We start from the raw sequence: 10874 nt of genomic DNA, 5'->3' as shown, positions 1-10874 counted from the left end.
GTTAATTGTTTCTCTATTAGATTTTTCTATTACTATTTTTAGTCTTTATTAGTTTCCTATTTTAAAAAGTATTATTCAACTTAAGTAGAATTTGTGGGTTGATCTAAAACTTGTTACATTCATCCCCTACTGATTCTGACAATCTTAATGGAAATTTTGGTCACAATGAATCTATCATTTCATGGAAATCTTGAATTTAGTCTTGACTTAGACACAAATGTATATATAAGTCAATGTCCAAGTTAACTGTCATCTGACTATGAAAAGGAGAATCCTGATTTTTTTTTTTAAGGGCATCACGGAGAGTATTTATTTGACAATTTTATTTACATAGTAGATCGTTACTTATTTTAATAGATCTGATGTCAAAATGGAAAAAAAAATGTTCTTTAGCCCAGGATCCAAGGGTAACAGTTATGACTTGAGATTAGAGAATAGCTCACAAATTATTAGAAATAACTACAGCCTGCAAAATTGACAATGAAGGATAGATTGTGAGGTCATAAGGGCTTACAGATATTATGTTGCTGGTATCAATACAAATCTACAGGATTTTTTTTAGCATTCAGAGAACATTCTCCAGAAATGTTTGATAGTAAAGGAAGAAATCCAGAAATTGTTTTCCTCTTAAAGGGGCTTCATTAAGCTTTGCTCCTCAATTTTTACTCCTCAGATATGTGTAACAATTGCTTTTCCAATGATTATTCTTCTTATAATATCTTCATGTGTCCTCAAAAAGATACTTCTTCTGATGCTTAATGACAAGGAGGAGTATTAACTGACAAAAAATCAACTTATTTTGAGTCTTATAATGTTTTTGTGTCAACAGTTTTCTAAATGCTCAATTAGAGATTAGAGATCTGACAGAAGACTTTATTCCATTTCAGATTCCTTTTTTTTTTTTTTTTAATTTCATTGCGTTTCTGTCATCCCTGTTAGGTCTGTTAGGTTTTCCCTCTCTGTTAGGTCTTCCCTGGTCTCTCAGATGGTAAAAAAAAAAATCTGCCTGCAATGCAGGATACCTGGGTTCAATCCTTGGTCAGAAAGATCCCTTGGAGAAGGCAATGGAAACTCACTTCAGTATTCTTGCCTGGAGAACTTCATGGACAGGGGAGCCTGGTGGGCTACAGCCCATGGAGTCAAAAAGAGTCACAGACAACTGAGCAACTAACACATTCTGATATTCTGTCTTCAGGTCATCAAAAAGCATAACAACAGGGGTCAGGTCTGCATTGGGAATTACTTCTGAATGTTGTCAAAAAGTATTAAAAATTCAATTTTGAAGATGGTTTAACTTTGGAGGTTTCTGGCTGAACAAGAGTTTAGTGAATCAGGAAAAAGTTTTAGAGCACAGAAACGTTTCGAGCAAAGGAAGGTGGCAGGGAAATAGTAGGGTAAAAGCCATTAAGTCCAAGTTTTGATTGTGCTGTATCTAAAGAAGAGATTATTTTAAGGCTTACTTATTTTTCACTTGCCTTAGCCAATAATATTTTAGGAAAACAATCTTGGAATTTGATTGTTTTAAAACTTCCTCATACAAATAAAATATCCAAATCTTTAAAAGTTTGGAATTTCACTTCCATTCCACTGTAAGACACCTCTTAAGTGCATAGTTTTGTTCACATCAATCGTTCCTAATGGAATATGGTTTTGCAATAAAGGTGTGAGCTATTTTTCCGTGCAAAAATTTGCATAAATATTAAATACATTTTGATAAGTTAAAGAAGTAGACCAAAGAATTACATGCCTGTGAAGAAATGCATTCTTATGACATCCTGGAAAAGGCAAAACTGGAAGAATTGTTATAGACTGAATTATCATATCTCCTCAAAATTTAAATGTTAAAACTAAATCCCCAAGATGATGAAACTTGAAAGTGGGATCTTTAAAGGCCATTAGCATGAGGGCAGAACTCTTGTTAATGGAATTAGCATCCTTATCAAACACACCTCAGAGAGATCCATGGATCCTTCTATCATGTGAGAACACAATGAGAAGACTATGAAGAATAAACATTTGTAGATTAAGCAACCCAATATGGGGTATTTTTGTTATTTCAGATCAGGTAGATTAAGACAGCCACCTATGGATGACCTTGAGCCTATACATAGTCTCTGTTATACTAATTGCATCAACGTTCCTCTAAGTTAATTATGATATATAATTAAAACAAATCTGGATATTTGATGGAGAGGTGTCCCCACCTTGGTCTTCTTAAGGTGTTTCTGGCTGTTTTTATCCTTTTGATTTCCATATGAATTTAACAATAAAAAAAGAACTCATAAATTTTGAGTTTCAAGATTTCAACAATGTTAATGATTTTTAATAACATTGTTTTAAATCCAAATATTTATTTGAGGAGAATCACCATCTTAAAAATATTGAGTCCTCAAAACTATGCACATTGTATTTATCTTTACATATTTGTATGTATCTTTACATATTTGTATGTTTCTTTTATCTATATTATGTAATAATTACTGTGCTGAAATAGAAGCCTTGCTTTTTGGTTGTTATGGCCAGATTTAGTGTTAGGCATATAATGCTTCTATGATACTTTATTATTTCCCTTTTGAGTTGTTACTGTATATTGACATCAAATTGATTTTATATTAAATTTTACCTGAAAATATGTCTAGATTATTATAGTAGTTTATCTGAAAACCCATTTGGATTTCCCTTAAGTCCTACATATCATCATTGAATGATTGGTTTGTCTTCTTTTCCAATGTTTAATTTTATTTCTTTTGCTTTTTCATTACTTCATGGCTAGCCAATTTATTAGTATACTATACAATAGAAGTAAATTAAGCAGCTTTCCTAGTTTATTACTCTTTGAAGTTAGACCTCAACATTTTATTATTCTGTATAAACAATATATGAAGTTTTTTTTATTTTCTAGGTACTTCTCCTTGCAAAATGATTCAACGCTGTGTATTTAGATTTTTTAATCCAGCTTTTATTGAGATATAATTGACATCAACCCCATATAAGTTTAAGATATATAGCATAATGATTTGACTTATATGTATCTTGAAATGATTGCCATAATAAGGTTAGTGAACCTCTATTGTATAAATACAAAATTTAAAAAATATGAACATATGTATTTTTATTCTGATGAGAACTCTCCAGCTTTGCTCTCCCAACAACTTTTATATATAACATAGAGCAGTGTTAGTCATATTTTCCATGTTGTACATTGTACCTCTAATTCTTATTTTTCATATAATGGAAAGGTTGTACCATTTGACTACCTTTATCCAATTCTCTGGCTTCCCTGGTGGCTCAGATGGTAAAGAATTCACCCTCAGTGCAGGAGAACTGGGTTCAATCCCTGGATTTGGCAAGATCCCCTGGAGGAAGGCATAGCAATCCACTCTAGTATTCTTGCCTGGAGAATCCCAGTGGACAGAGGAGCCAGGTGGGCTACAGTCCAAGGGTCACAAATAGTCAGACATGACTGGGCGACTAAGCACACATACACATCCAATTCTCCTTTCATCCACTGGTGTCTCCATCAGTAGTAACCACAGATGATCATATAATTTATAAATACTTTCTCCCACTCAGGAGGTTGTCTTTGACCTTTGTCAAGGATTTCTCTTGCCCTAAAAGCTTTTAAGTTTAATTAAGCCTTGTTTGTTTGTTTTTGCTTTTATTTCCTTTGCTTTAGGAGTTATATCCCAAAAGACATTTTTATAACTTATATCATAGGTCATTCTGCCTATGTTTTATTCCAGACAAAATATTCTAGGCAATTGTTTTTTATTTTCATATATGGGATGAGAAAATGTTTTAATTTTATTTTCTTACGTGTAACTGTCCAGCTTTCCCAGAACTGTTAATTCAAGAGATTATTTAGTCTCTGTTGTATACTCCTACTTCATTTTTCACTTCCTTTGTAATAGTTTAATTGACTATATGTTTGCTATTTCTGGGCTCTCTATTTTGTTCAATTGATCTATATCTGTATTTTATGTCAGTACCAAACTGTTTTGTTCCTGAAACTTTACAGTCATCTAAAGTCTCAGAGGATGATGTGCTCCATTGCTTCAGTAGTTGGCAGGCAGGTTCTTTATGATTAACACCAACATTGGCCTATAATTTTCTGTTTTGTAATGTCTTTGACTGGTTTCTGTATCAGGGTGATGTTGGATTCAAAGGACGATTTTGTAAGTGTTCTTTCCTCTGAGACTTTATAGAATAATCTGAGAAGGATTTATGTTTATTCTTCTCAAATAATTTGGTAGAATTCATTTAAGAAGCCATATAGTCCTGGACTTTTATTTGCTGGGAGCTTTTTAAGCTACCTGTTCAATTTCTTTACTAGAATTGGCCTGCACATATTTTCCATTTCTTCCTGGTTTAGTTTTGGGAAATTTAACATTTGTAGAAATTTTTCTATTAGGTTATACATTGTTTTTTTTGGCATAGATTTGCTCAGATTAATTTTAGTATTTTTGAAGTGTTTCTCCTTTTTCATTTCTGATATTGTTAGGTTGCTCTCTCATTCTTTCTTGATGAGTCTGGCTTAAAGGTTTATGAATTAAAAAAAAATCTTTTCAAAAAGCAGCTCTTAGTTTTATTGCTCTTTTCTATTATTTTTATTTTTTTTATTTTATTAATTTATGCTCAACACTTCATGAGTCTAGTTCCTTTAGGTGTTAGCTTAAAGGGATTATTTGATATTTTCCTTATTTCCTTAGGTAAACTTGTATTGCTACAAATGTTTGTCTTAGAACTGATTTTACTGAATCCCATAGATTTTGGATCATCATGTTTTCCTTTCATTTCTCTCCAAGTAATGTTTTATTTCTGCTTTGATTTCTTTAGTGATTCACTGGATGTTTAATAGCATTTGTTTAGTCTTCATGTATTTGTGTTTTTTCTAGTTTGTTTGTTCTCTTGTTCTTTTCTAGCTTCACAGCATTGTAGTCAAAAAAGATACTTGATATTACTAAAATGTTTTTAATTTTGAGAAAGCTTATGCTGTGTCCTAGCATGTGAATTATCCTGGAGAATGTTATATGTGTATTTGTGAAAAATATGTATTTTTTTGGCTTTGAATGGAATGTTCTTTATATATATATTATAATTTTTGTTCAGTTGCCAAGTCATGTTTGACCATTTGTGACCCCATGGACTGCAGCATACCAGGCTTCCCTTTCCTTCACTATCTCCCAGAGTTTGCTCAAATGCATGTCCATTGTGTCAATGATGCCATTCAACCTATCTTCTTATTTGCATACTATAAATAATTTCATATCTAAGTATAGTTATTTATATTCCTATATGAATAACTTAGGCACAGAGGATTTAATATAGAAGTATGTATTCATTATTAAGTTTATCAAAAAAATTAGCCTCTAATAAAGCATTTTTTTCCTCTAAAACATGTAAAATTTATCTTATCCTTTCTTCTCAGGTATATAATCCATACATTATGTTTTATTTGAACATTGAAAGGAATTCCAGTATTTAAAATTAAATCATTTAATTTTATATCTTTTTAAGACTGGTTTATTTTACTTAGCACAGTGTCCTAAAGATTCATCTATGTTGTAACATATGTCAGTATTTTCTTTTTAAGTATGAATAATGTGCCTTTGTATATATAGATTGGAGGCCTATCTGGTGGCTCAGCTGTAAAGACTTCCTGCCAATGCAAGAGATGCAGGTTCAATCCTTGGATTGGGAAGAATCCAGGAGAAGAAAACAGCAACCCACACTGGCATTCTTGTCTGGGAAATTCTGTGGACAGGAGAAGCCTGGCAAGATACAGTCCATACAGTTGCAAAAAGTTTGGACACAACTTAGCGACTAAACAGAGGAGAGTGAAAAAGATGGCTTAAAGCTCAACATTCACAAAACTAAGAACATGGCATGAAGTGCGGTCACTTCATGGCAAATAGATGGGGAACCCCAATGGAAAAAGTGACAGACTTCATTTTCTTGGGCTCCAAAATCACTGCAGATGGTGACTGCAGCCATGGAATTAAAAGATGCTTGCTTCTTGGAAGAAAAGCTATGGCCAATCTAGACAGCATATTAAAAAGCAGAGACATTACCTTGATGACAAAGGTACATTCAGTCAAAGCTATGGTTTCTCCAGTAGTCGTGTATGGATATGAGAGTTGGACTATAAAGAAAGCTGACAATGAAGAATTGATGCTTTTGAACTTTGGTGTTGAAGAAGACTCTTGAGAGTCTCGTGGGCTACAAAGAGATCAAACCAGTCCATCCTAAAGGAAATCAGTCTTGAGTATTCATTGGAAGGACTGATGCTGAAGCTGAGCTTCAATATTTTGGCCACCTGATGGGAATAACTGATTCATTAGAAAAGACCCTGATGCTGGGAAAGATTGAAGGCAGGAGGAGAAGGGGACAACAGGGGATGAGATGGCTGGATGGCATCACCAACTCGATGGAGATGAGTTAAAACAAGTTCCGGAAGTTGGTGTTGGACAGGGAAGCTTGGCATGCTGCACTCTTTGGAATCGCGAAGAGTCAGACACGACTGAGACTGAACTGAACTAGTGAATAAACAACAACAAAGTATAGATCACATTTGTTTGTTCATTATCTGTCAATGGGTATTTGGGTTGTTTCCAGTTTTGTGTTATTGTAAACAATGTTTCAGTAAACATGAGTATTAAATGCTTCTTCCATACTGCACTTTCTATTATTTTGGACATACCCAGAATTGGAGCTGCTGGGTTATATGTAATTCTACCTTTAATTTTTTGAAAAATTGCCATACTGTTTTCAGTTTAAGTAAGTAAGTGAAGTCGCTCAGTCGTGTCCGACTCTCTGCAACCCTGTAGACTGTAGCCTACCAGGCTCCTCTGTCCATGGTATTCTCCAGGTAAGAATACTGGAGTGGGTTGCCATTTCCTTCTCCAGGGGGGTCTTCCCGACCCAGGGATCGAACCCAGGTCTCCCGCATTGGAGGCAGATGCTTCAACCTCTGAGCCACATCCCCCCAAATATTAATAAAGATCACACAATTGGAAGTAAATATATAGCAATTAATTTTTAACCATTTCCCTTAAATAAATTGCCTTGCTTGTTTCTGGAGTTGAATGCCATTCCCTTTGTTGCTAGTTTCTTATTGAAATTAATTTTCTTCCAAATCCTCACTTTTGAGCTTCAGGGCATTTGTTTTCACGATTATAAGACATATATAGAGGATTTTTTCCTGTGCTAGTCTATTTTCTTCCTTCCAGCTTTCAGTTCAGTTCAGTTCAGTAACTCAGTCATGTCTGACTCTTTGAGACCCATGAATCACAGCATACCAGGTCTCCCTGTCCATCACCTCCCGGAGTTCACTCAAACTCACGTCCATTGAGTTGGTGATGCCATCCAGCTATCTCATTCTCCGTTGTCCCCTTCTCCTGCCCCCAATCCTTCCCAGCATCCTCTTTGCACGAGGTGGCCAAAGCATTGGAGTTTCAGCTTTAGCATCAGTCCTTGCAATGAACACCCAGGACTGATCTCCTTTAGGATGGACTGGTTGGATCTCTTTGCAGTCAGCTTTAGTGAAATACAATTGACATATAGAACTGTTTAAGGTGAATAACATAATGATTTGACTAACAAATAATGATATGATTGCTACAAATTAAGGGAACATCCATCAACTCATATAGACACAAAATAAAAAGAAAAGAAATAATTCTGTTGTGCAGATAATTCCTAGATTCACCTACTTATCAATGATTATTATATTAATCATGTTGTACATCACATCCCTTTCTTTTCATTTCCATTTCCATGCAATATCTTTTTCCATCCCCTCACTTTCAGTTCATATGTGTCTTTACATCTGAAATGGGTGTCTATTAATCAGCATACCTATGAATATTATCTTATCCATTCAGCCACATTTGCATTTTGATTGGAGCATGTCATTTATTCAAATTGTAAAGAATTGTTGATAGACATGTACTTATTACCATTTTGGTAATTGCTTTCTGCTTGTTTCTAGAGTCATTTATTGTTTCTTTCTTCTTATTGTTCTCTCTTCCCTTGTGATTTGATTATTATATACAGTACTATGCTTGGGATCCTTTCTCTTTTTTGTGTGTGTGTATCTTTTATATATTTTTAGTTTGTAGCTACTTTGAAGTATATCAAGTATATGTAAATCAGTTCAGTTCAGTTCAGTCACTCAGTCATGTCCGACTCTGCAATGCCATGAATTGCAGCCAGTCTTCCCTGTTCCTCACCAACTCCCAGAGTTCACTCAAACTCATGTCCATCTAGTTGGTGATGCCATCCAGCCATCTCATCCTCTGTTGTCCCCTTTTCCTCCTGCCCCTGATCCCTCCCAGCATCAGGGTCTTTTCCAGTGAGTCAACTCTTTGCATGAGGGGGCCAAAGTACTGGAGTTTCAGCTTTAGCATCATTCCTTCCAGTGATTTTGGAGCCCCAAAATATAAAGTCTGACACTATTTCCACTGTTTTCCCATCTATTTCCCATGAAGTGATGGGACCAGATGCCATGATCTTCGTTTTCTTAATGTTGAGCTTTAAGTCAACTTTTTTCACTCTACACTCTCCTCTTTCACTTTCATCAAGAGGCTTTTTAGTTCCTCTTCACTTTCTGCCATAAGGGTGGTGTCATTTGCATATCTGAGGTTATTGGTATTTCTCTTGGCAATCTTAATTGCAGCTTGTGCTTCTTCTAACCCAGAATTTCTCATGATGTACTCTGCATAGAAGTTAAATAAGCAGGTTGACAATATACAGCCTTGACGTACTCCTTTTCCTATTTGGAACCAGTCTGTTGTTCCATGTCCAGTTTGAAGTGTTGCTTCCTGACCTGCATACAGATTTCTCAAGAGGTAGATCAGGTGGTCTGGTATTCTCATCTCTTCCAGAATTTTCTAGTTTATGCACCATCAATTACATGTTAAAAGCAATAACACTTATTGTACAAGTTCACAAAAAACTTTTGAATGAGTCCATATTTTTTTTTTTTTTGGACAGCATAACATTGAAGGAGAAATACATTCAGACTATGAAATTCATTGTGATCTTAATGGCTGTTGCCAGATTTTCACCCATCGCAGTAATTATTCTCAACATGTATATTACCGACCTAAGGACTATTACGATGATCTGTTTAGAAGCCAGAAAGTGGCAAATGAAAGGCTACTACGGAGTGAAAAGGTGTGTCAAACAGCTCATCCTCAGGGGCATGAACATCAGACGACCAGGAGATCGTTTAATGCCAAGGCTAAAAAGTGTGGCTTAATCAAAGACAAGAAAGCTCCAATTAGTTTTAAAACGAGAGCTGAAGCCCTCCATATGTGTGTGGAGCATTCTGAGCACACACAGTACCCCTGCCTGGTTCAAGGATGCTTGTCCGTGGTGAAGTTGGAGAGCAGCATAGTAAGGCATTACAAACGCACCCATCAGATGAGTAGTGCCTACCTAGAGAAACAGATGAAAAACCTTGTCATGTGTGTTAAGTACGGTACCAAAATTAAGGAGGAGCCCCCTTCTGAAGTAGAGCCCTATATAAAGAAGGAAGAAGATAGAAGCTGTGAGTCAGAGCTCACACAGCACAGCCATTGCCCAGGTAACACTAGCATGCCTGTCCAGACCGCTGACCCCCTTTATCCAGGCGAAAGGGATGGAGGCCAGAAAGGATGTACAGAGAGCAGCCCAGTTTTTGATGCGGATTCTCTGCTCTACAGGGGAACTCTGAAATGCAACCACAGTTCAGAAACCACTTCTTTGGAACAATGTAATATAGTTCAGCCTCCTCCTTGTAAAATAGAAAATTCTATACCTGATCCTGATGGGACTGAGAGTGGGACTTATTTCACAAGTTTCCAGCTGCCTTAACCAAGGATCAAAGACTCAGAAACTGGGCAGCAAAGTTCAGGGCAAGAAAACACTGTAAAAAATTCAACCCATGTTCCAAAAGAGAATTTCAGGAAGCATCCACAGCCCAGGTCATTTGATTTGAAGACTTATAAACCTATGGGATTTGAATCTTCATTTCTGAAATTTATTCAGGAAAGTGAAGAGAAATAAGATGATTTTGATGATTGGGAGCCTTCAGAGCACTTAACATTAAGTAATTCTTCACAACCCTGTAATGACTTAACAGGGAGTGTTATGGCAAATAATATGGTGAATGACAATGACCCTGAAGTTGACATACCTCATTCTTCCAGTGACTCTTCAATTCATGAGAACCTGACTGCAATCCCACCTTTAATAGTAGCTGAGATGACAACAGTTCCCTCCTTGGAAAACCTGAGGGTCGTATTGGACAAAGCATTAACAGACTGTGGAGAACTTGCCTTACAACAGCTTCATTATCTTCGGCCAGTGGTTGTCCTTGAAAGATCTAAGTTTTCCACACCAATTTTAGACTTATTTCCAACACAAAAGACAGATGAGCTTTGAGTAGGAAGTTCCTAAATAGCAATTTTATTTTAGAAACAGACTGGCTCCAGCACTGCAACATGGGGACAATTGCCAACTTGAACAAAGGCTGAGAACCAGCCACACCGCCGTTTAGGGTAGAATAGGCTGTGTATTATACATGAATGTATAATATCTATGCCAGCAGTATTGGCTGAGTCCATTAGCTCTCCAGTTGGTTTATTGATTGGGTTTTTTGTTTTGTTTATTTAAAAATGGAACTGTATTCTTGTTTGGTGCTAATTAATACATTAAAATATATCGAGGCTTCCTTTTCCAAATTAAGTGTGCATGATTGTGTATGGAACAGATACTAAGACCCCAGGGTGGGAGGGCTGGGGAAAGGGGTATGGAGTTCTTACTTGACTTGAATGTGCGCCTGAGGGTGCTTTGTGTAATATATTGTACACTACAGCATCTTATATTTT

At 35.9% G+C, this 10874-nt stretch overlaps 1 pseudogene; it reads left to right on the top strand.

The window, feature by feature from the left end:
• The first annotated feature begins 9015 nt into the window (after positions 1–9015).
• On the top strand, positions 9016–10557 carry LOC138420391 (zinc finger protein Rlf-like; annotated as a pseudogene).
• Positions 10558–10874: the final 317 nt, after the last annotated feature.

Source organism: Ovis canadensis, chromosome 15 (genome assembly GCF_042477335.2).
Source record: "Ovis canadensis isolate MfBH-ARS-UI-01 breed Bighorn chromosome 15, ARS-UI_OviCan_v2, whole genome shotgun sequence".
Classification (NCBI taxonomy): Eukaryota; Metazoa; Chordata; class Mammalia; order Artiodactyla; family Bovidae; genus Ovis; species Ovis canadensis.
This window is presented reverse-complemented; position numbering and strand designations above follow the sequence as displayed.